Source organism: Saccopteryx leptura, chromosome 7 (genome assembly GCF_036850995.1).
Source record: "Saccopteryx leptura isolate mSacLep1 chromosome 7, mSacLep1_pri_phased_curated, whole genome shotgun sequence".
Lineage (NCBI taxonomy): Eukaryota > Metazoa > Chordata > Mammalia > Chiroptera > Emballonuridae > Saccopteryx > Saccopteryx leptura.
Window position 1 is genome coordinate 66,597,286 of NC_089509.1, and position 8,441 is coordinate 66,605,726.

Below are 8,441 nucleotides of genomic sequence, written 5' to 3' on the forward strand. Positions count from 1 at the left end.
GTCTCTTAGTCTCATTTTTATGTTCCACCAATGTATGGAATCATGTAGTTCTTGTTTTTTTCTGATTTACTTATTTCACTCCTTATAATGTTATCAAGATCCCACCATTTTGCTGTAAATGATCTGATGTCATCGTTTCTTATGGCTGAGTAGTATTCCATAGTGTATATGTGCCACATCTTCTTTATCCAGTCTTCTATTGAAGGGCTTTTTGGTTGTTTCCATGTCTTGGCCACTGTGAACAGTGCTGCAATGAACATGGGGCTACATGTGTCTTCACGTATCAATGTTTCTGAGTTTTGGGGGTATATACCCAGTAGAGGGATTGCTGGGTCATAAGGTAGTTCTATTTGCAGTTTTTTGAGGAACCACCATACTTTCCTCCATAATGGTTGTACTACCTTACAGTCCCACCAACAGTGAATGAGGGTTCCTTTTTCTCCACAGCCTCTCCAACATTTGCTATTACCCGTCTTGTTGATCATAGCTAATCTAACAGGTGTGAGGTGGTATCTCATTGTAGTTTTGATTTGCATTTCCCTAATAACTAATGAAGCTGAGCATTTTTTCATATATCTGTTGGCCATTTGTATCTCTTCCTGGGAGAAGTGTCTATTCATGTCTTCTTCCCATTTTTTTATTGGATTGTTTGTTTGTTTGTTGTTGAGTTTTATGAGTTCTTTGTAAATTTTGGAAATTAGGCCCTTATCTGAGCTGTTGTTTGAAAATATCATTTCCCATTTAGTTGGCTGTCTGTTTATTTTTATATCAGTTTCTCTTGCTGAGCAAAAACTTTTTATTCTGATGTAGTCCCATTCATTTATCTTTGCCTTCACTTCTCTTGCCATTGGAGTCAAGTTCATAAAATGTTCTTTAAAACCTAGGTCCATGAGTTTAGTACCTATGTCTTCTTCTATGTACTTTATTGTTTCAGGTCTTATATTTAGGTCTTTGATCCATTTTGAATTAATTTTAGTACACGGGGACAGGCTGTAGTCGAGTTTCATTCTTTTGCATGTGGCTTTCCAGTTTTCCCAACACCATTTGTTGAAGAGGCTTTCTTTTCTCCATTGTGTGTTGTTGGCCCCTTTATCAAAGATTATTTGACCATATATATGTGGTTTTATTTCTGGGCTTTCTATTCTGTTCCATTGGTCTGAGTGTCTATTTTTCTGCCAATACCATGCTGTTTTGATTATTGTGGCCCTATAATATAGTTTAAAGTCAGGTATTGTAATGCCCCCAGCTTCATTCTTTTTCCTTAGGATTGTTTTGGCTATTCGGGGTTTTTTATAGTTCCATATAAATCTGATGATTTTTTGTTCCATTTCTTTAAAAAATCTCATAGGGATTTTGATGGGAATTGCATTAAATTTGTATATTGCTTTGGGTAATATGGCCATTTTGATTATATTTATTCTTCCTATCCAAGAGCAAGGAATATTTTTCCATCTCATTGTATCTTTTTCGATTTCCCTTAACAATGCTTTGTAATTTTCATTATATAGGTCCTTTACATTCTTTGTTATGTTTATTCCTAGGTATTTTATTTTTTTTGTTGCAATCGTGAAGGGGATTATTTTTTTGAGTTCGTTTTCTAATATTTCATTGTTGGCATAGAGAAAGGCTATGGACTTCTGTATGTTAATTTTGTATCCTGCGACCTTACTGTATTGGTTTATTGTTTCTAATAATCTTTTTGTGGAGTCCTTCGGGTTTTCGATGTATAGGATCATATCATCAGCAAAAAGTGATACCTTTACTTCTTCTTTTCCAATATGGATGCCTTTTATTTCTTTGTCTTGTCTGATTGCTCTGGCCAGAACTTCTAGCACCACGTTAAATAAGAGTGGAGAGAGTGGACAACCCTGTCTTGTTCCTCCATCAGACATATTTTACATGTTCTTACAAATGACAGGATTTCCTTCCTCTTTTATGGCAAAATACTATACAATATGTACATATACACATACATATACATGTATGTATTATATGTGTATGTGTATGTGTATATGTGTGTGTCTATATATATATAGATGTGCATGTGTGCACATATAAATATATATACTTAACATTTTTATTATCTATTTATTCAGTGATGGATACTTAGGTTGTTTCTATATGTTGGCTATCATAAAGAATGCTTTAATGAACAAGGAGGTGCAGATATCTTTTTGAGGTGATTTGCTTTTCTTCAGATAAATACTCAGAAGTAGAATTGTGGTTCATATGGTAGTTTTATTTTTCAATATTTTGAGAAACCTCCGTACTGTTTTCTATAGTGGCTGCATCAATTTACTTTCCTTCTAATGATGCATAATGGTTCCCTTTTCTCTATATCCTTGTCAACACTTATGTCTTCTCTTTTGATAACAGCCATTCTAACAGGTATGAGGTGATACCTCGTTATGGTATTGATTTGTATTTTCCTTATGATTAGTGATGTTAAACATCTTTTCATGTACCCATTGGCAATTTATATAACTTCTTTTTTTTTTTTGGCATTTTTCTGAAGCTGGAAATGGGGAGAGACAGTCAGACAGACTCCTGCATGCACCCCACCAGGATCCACCCGGCACGCCCACCAGGGGGCAATGCTCTGCCCACCAGAGGGCGATGCTCTGCCCCTCTGGGGCATCGCTCTGTCGTGACCAGAGCCACTCTAGTGCCTGGGGCAGAGGCCAAGGAGCCATCCCCAGCTCCCAGGCCATCCTTGCTCCAATGGAGCCTTGCTGCGGGAGGGGAAGAGAGAGACAGAGAGGAAGGAGAGGGGGAGGGATGGAGAAGCAGATGGGCGCTTCTCCTGTGTGCCCTGGCTGGGAATCGAACCCGGACCCCTGAACGCCAGGCCGACGCTCTACCACTGAGCAAACTGGCCAGGGCCCAATTTATATAACTTCTTTGGAAAAAATGTCTATTTTGTTTTCCTGCCCATTATTTAATCAAGTTGGTTTCTATTGAGTTGTATGAGTTTTTTTTTATATATTTTGGTTTTATGTTTTACAAATATTTTTTCCATTCTATAAGTTGTCTTTACTTTAGTTGATGGTTTCCTTTGCTGTGCAGAAGCTTTTTAGTTTGCACTATAGTTCTACTTCATTATTTTTGCTTTTGTTGCCTTTGCTTTTGTTTCCAAATACAAAAAATCACCAAGACTGATGTCAAGGAGCTTATCCCTTATGTTTTCTTCTAAGAGTTTTATGGTTTCAGGTTTTACATTCAAGTCTTTAATCCATTTTGAGTAGAGTTTTATGTGTGGTATAAAATAAGTCTAGTTTCATTTTTTTTGCATGTGGCTATTCGGTTTTTCCAACACCACTTATTGAAGAGACTATGCTTTCCCCATTGTATATATATTCTTATAAGTAAAAACATTTATATGATGGCAGTACATATAGTGAGTCTGAATGATACAGGAATAAAACTGATTATTGCATAAGCTCTAACTTTACATGGCCTGAACAAACATACTCAAGAAGTTTTTTCTGCTTAAATAACTGAAGATGTGATCATTTTAATCCTGGAAACAGAGGTTGGGGAACTTAGTTTGTATATATCTGTACTATGTATATATATAGAGAGAGAGTGAAAGGATTATAACAATTTCTGAGGTATAATATATACATCATGTCAACACATTTGAGAATGAAATAGAATGGAAAAATACTATTATATAAAAATACTAATTTAAATTTTAAAAACTAACAAGAAGGATATTTTGAGTATAGCTCAGTAAATAAAAAGTAATCATTTGTATAAGAATGATTACAAATGTACAATAGCAAAACGCAGTCTCACAGATGAATAAATTTTGCTTTAAAAGATCATTTTTAAAATGCCAGGTATTTTTTTATATATTTTTAGAACTTATCTCTTTCTTTTTATTTTTTATTGAGTGAGAGGGGAGGAGGCAAAGACAGACTCCCACATGTACCCTGATTGGGATCCACCCAGCAAGCCCACTAGGGGGTGATGCTCTGTTCATCTGGGGCTTAGCTCCATTGCTTAGTTGAACCAAGCTCTTCTCAGCCCCTGTGGTAGAGGCCATGGAGACATCCTAAGTGCCTGGGGTCAACTTACTCCATTCAAATCATGGCTACAGGAGCGAGAGAGAGATAGATAGAGAGAGAGAGAGAGAGAGAGAGAGAGAGAAGTGAGATGGGGAGGGGTAGAGAAGCAGATGGGCACTTCTCCTGTGAGCCCTGAACTGGAATCAAAACTGGGACATCCACATGCCAGGCCGATGTTCAACCACTGAGCCAAGCGGCCAGGGCCAGTTTTGTTTATATTTTTAAGTAGTGAAGCTAAAACTTTATTGTTAAACTGTTGAAGAATTGCAAGATTATACACATTCATGATAAAGAAATTGAGCTGAGTCTGTGATTAACTCATTAGCCAGTACAAGATTTAAGAGTTAACCACAATTGCTGGTGTTCTCTCAAATTAAGATGGGTTAATGAGTCAAAATGCAGGCATATTTATGCAGAACACTGAATGTGATGTATAAATTCTTGAGGAACTACAGAAACAGGAACACCATACAATGTATATACTATGCTTTACATCTTTTTCTTTTCATATTGTCATTTACAGCTTTAAATTTCCCACTTAGTGCTGCTTTCACTGTATCCCAACAGTTTTGCATACATGTTTTTTCATTCATACCTAAATATTTAAAAATTTTCCTCATGAATTTCTTTGATCTATTGATTATTTAGAAGTGTGTTATTTTATATCCAAATATTTGTAAATTTTCTAATTTCCTTTGGTTATTAGTTTCTAATTTAATTCTATTATGGTCAGACTCAAATTGTGAATGATTTAAAATTTTTTACATTTATTGAAGCTTATTTATGGCTTAATAAATGGTTTTCTTTATTCTCTTAACCAAAAGTTTAGCATATCCTGTGGCCTATTCCTTATTTTTTTTAGTACGCTCTTTCTTCAGAGCAATGTGCTGATGTTTTTGTTGCAGGTTACGTGGAATAAGAACACACTGAATCTCAAGTGCTTTGGTCCTAGGTTTTCTTGGTTTAGAAAGTGTCACATAACACATTGGTAGACATCATAATCTTTGGAAAAATTGAAAAGTTTGTGAATTCTGCTAGCTCTTTTGAGCCCTAGGTAATGAAGCACAGTAGCATCAGTGAGACTAGAAATATCTCCTCCTTCCTTTTTTTTTTTTTACAATGACTAAGTTGAGAACACTGGACTTAGCATTCACAATGCAACCTTGGACAGATGTGTGCTTTCTTTCTCCAGTGTTCCTTGGTCTGTAGCAGGAATACCCTCTACTCAGCAGCAGGCAGGTATGGCCATGAGTCATGACACCTGCTTAGGGAGAACCTTGTTTATCATTCCCACTGCTGATTCAAACCACGTAACCATTCTATTCTTCACCCAGAGCATCAGCAGCAACTCTTGTGTCCATACACTTCTCATAAAAGGTACGGGGTTTACACTCATTTTTCACTTCAATGAGTTTCTGGCAGCCAGTGGCTGGAAAAGAAAGGTTCAGCTTCATCCTAAAGCTGCCGACTGTCTCCTAGGTGCCACAAAAAAGAGGCCTCTCATATTTTCTTTTATTCTTTAGACATAGTTTCTTTTAGTTCTTTGAACATATTTATAATAGCTGATTTAATGTCTTTGTCTATTAGTTCTAATATCCGGAGTTCCTTAAGGTCTGTTTCTATTAACTTCTCCTGTGTATGAGACATACTTTACTCTTTCATTTCATATCTCATGATTTTTTGTTTAAAACTAGAAATCTTAAATAATATGTATGGTTACTCTAGAAATCAGACCCCACCACACAAGTGTTTGTTGTTTTTCTGATTGTCTGTACTCTTTGTCATGGGTAGCCACTCAAGTCTCAGTCTAGTTTGCTTAGTGGTCAGCTGGATAGCAATTTCCTTAATTGTATTGAGTCAATAAGTCTCCCTGTCTTTGCAAATGGGCTTTGAGCACACCTTTAATGCTGTTGCAGCTTTTTTCTATGCCTTATTCTTCACTTCTGTATTGTGTAGAGCCATAGGTGAAAGCTTAGGGCCTTTTTAAGACTCCTCACTGCACACATATCCCTGAAGACAGTTTTTTTCTAAATTTAAACCTGCTCATGTGTATAGCCTTCTAGATTCCCAGGAATATGTCAGCTTTTCAAAGCCAGTGTACACATCTCATTCTTACTATTTTTTTTTTATATTTTCTAGTCAGCTTTTTGTTTGTTCCAACTGTTATCACTGCCTCAGGTCGCAGCCATGTTGAACTGTTTCTCCTGATAGTTTTAGACAAATTCCCCTAAAGAAAGGGCTATTCTTATTGAGTGAGTTTTGAATTGAGTCAAATAAAGACAAGAACTGTGAATAATGGTTTACCGGGAGCCCCCAGGCAGGTCAACTAGCAACAATCCTCTGGGAATGGGATTTCTTGGGGAGCTTCAAATCTATTCTGCCCTACCAAGTGGCTGCTAGGCTGTTGGTTTTACAGTGAATCATAGGCTATTGGTTTTTCAAGGATATCATAGAGGTGGTAAGAATAGGTAGGAATAGGACAAGTTAAAACACCACAAAACTCACTGTTTTTTTTTTTTTCCCTAAAGTTCAACCAATTTTCTCAAATAAATGGTCTCTGGTTGTTTCAAACCATGGCTTAATAACTAGGTTTTAAATTTTATTTCTCCCCAACAAGGTGAGCCACAGGAAAGTCTGAATTCCTCTTAGTTTCTCTTTTAGCTGCCTCTGATTGCTGGCTACTAGTGGGCCCAGCAGAGAACTCCAGGGATTAGTGCAGGGGCAGTGGGCCTGGCTTGCTCTTTGGTCCCAGTTGTTACTCTATCCAGACATTTTTTATTTTTTATATATCTCAGTAGAGCATTGCCACAGGAGTTTGGTGGGTAGGCCCTCTGAGTTCCAAAGGTGTGGCCTGCCCACTGGTTCTCAGGGAGCAGGGCACATTCTCAGCAGTGGAGGGGGGAGGTGTAGGCTCGGGTCTCACCAGAAACCTGAGTCACTGACCCGCCCCCTTCTTCTTCACCTTTCAGAATGACCCTTTCTCCTGGCTGGATATGGAGAGATTTCCAGGGATGGGGCAGCTGTTCTTCTTCAGACTGGAACAGGAAAAAGGGATAGATTACTCCTCCCATGTATATGTCTATTTTAGCCTTGTTGGGGAGAACTAAAATTCAGGTATCCAGCAGAGGCTGAGGGATTAGGCCCTGGAGTAAGGGTCACATTCCCTGTACTGAGCTACAGCCCAAGAGACATATGAAGTAGGGTGTCCCACTAACGTTGTATTCCCAACCTCAGCTGCCCTAACCCAACAAGCTGCAATTTGTGCAGGAGTAGGTTAGGTGAGGCCAGTTGGGCCTACACTATGGTCTTTCAACAGAGGACTCTGGAAAGATGAGGCAGTTGCAAGAGAGGGGCTGGAACAGCTAAGAAGTGGAGACAAATCTTTCAGAGCTTACAGTTTCTATGGAGCTGCTGACAGTGCTAAGTAGGACGAAGCTGATCCTTATAGACAGGTTGGCCCCTTCCACACTACCTAGGCACAGAAACCACCCACATAAACAGCAAAAAGAGCAGTAGCTGATGACAAGTAGCCCATAGAAGATTACAAACAACAGATGATGCCAACCCAAGAAGATCTAGAACCAACATAACTGATAGCTGGAAGCAGAAAACTTAAACCCTAGACTCACCTAGCTTTTCAAATAGCCCACCCAAGGAAGGAATCTATACACAGAAAAAAATGGGAAGGCAGAGAAATGCAATCCAAATGAATCAACAAAGGAAATCCCCAGAAAAAGAACTAAATGAGATGGAAGAAACAAAATTACCAGATGCAGAGATTAAAATAATGATTGTTAGGATGCTCAAAGATCTTAGAGCAACAATAGATGCACATAATGAGCACCTAAATAAAGAGATAGGAAGCATCAAAAAGGACATTGAAATCATAAAGAAGAATCAGTCAGAAATGACAAATACAATATCAGCAATGAAGACTATACTAGAAGGAATTAAAAGCAGGCTTGATGAAGAAGAGGACCGAATCAGTAATTTAGAGGACAAGATAAACAAAAGCACAGAAGCAGAGCAGCAAAAAAGAAAGGAGGCTCAAAAAGTCTGAGGAAACTCTAAGACAGTTCTGTGACAACCAAAGAGAAACAACATCCACCTAATAGGAGTTCCTGAAAGAGAAGAGAAAGAACAGGTTATAGAGAACCTGATTGAAGAAATCATAACTGAAAACTTCCCTAAATTGATGAAGAAAAAAAACACACAAGTTCAAGAAGCACAGAAAGTCCCATTAAAGAGGAACCCAAAGAGGTCTACACCAAGACATATCATAATTAAAATACCAAAATTAAGAGATAAAGAATACTAAAAGCTGCAAGAAAAAAGCAGTCAATTACCTACAGCTCCCATAACAATGACATC

The 8,441-nt window shown here is 37.7% G+C and overlaps 1 pseudogene; it reads right to left on the reverse strand.

The window, feature by feature from the left end:
- Positions 1-4,858: 4,858 nt before the first annotated feature.
- Positions 4,859-5,524, reverse strand: LOC136379005 (small ribosomal subunit protein eS6-like; annotated as a pseudogene).
- Between the last annotated feature and the right edge of the window lie 2,917 nt (positions 5,525-8,441).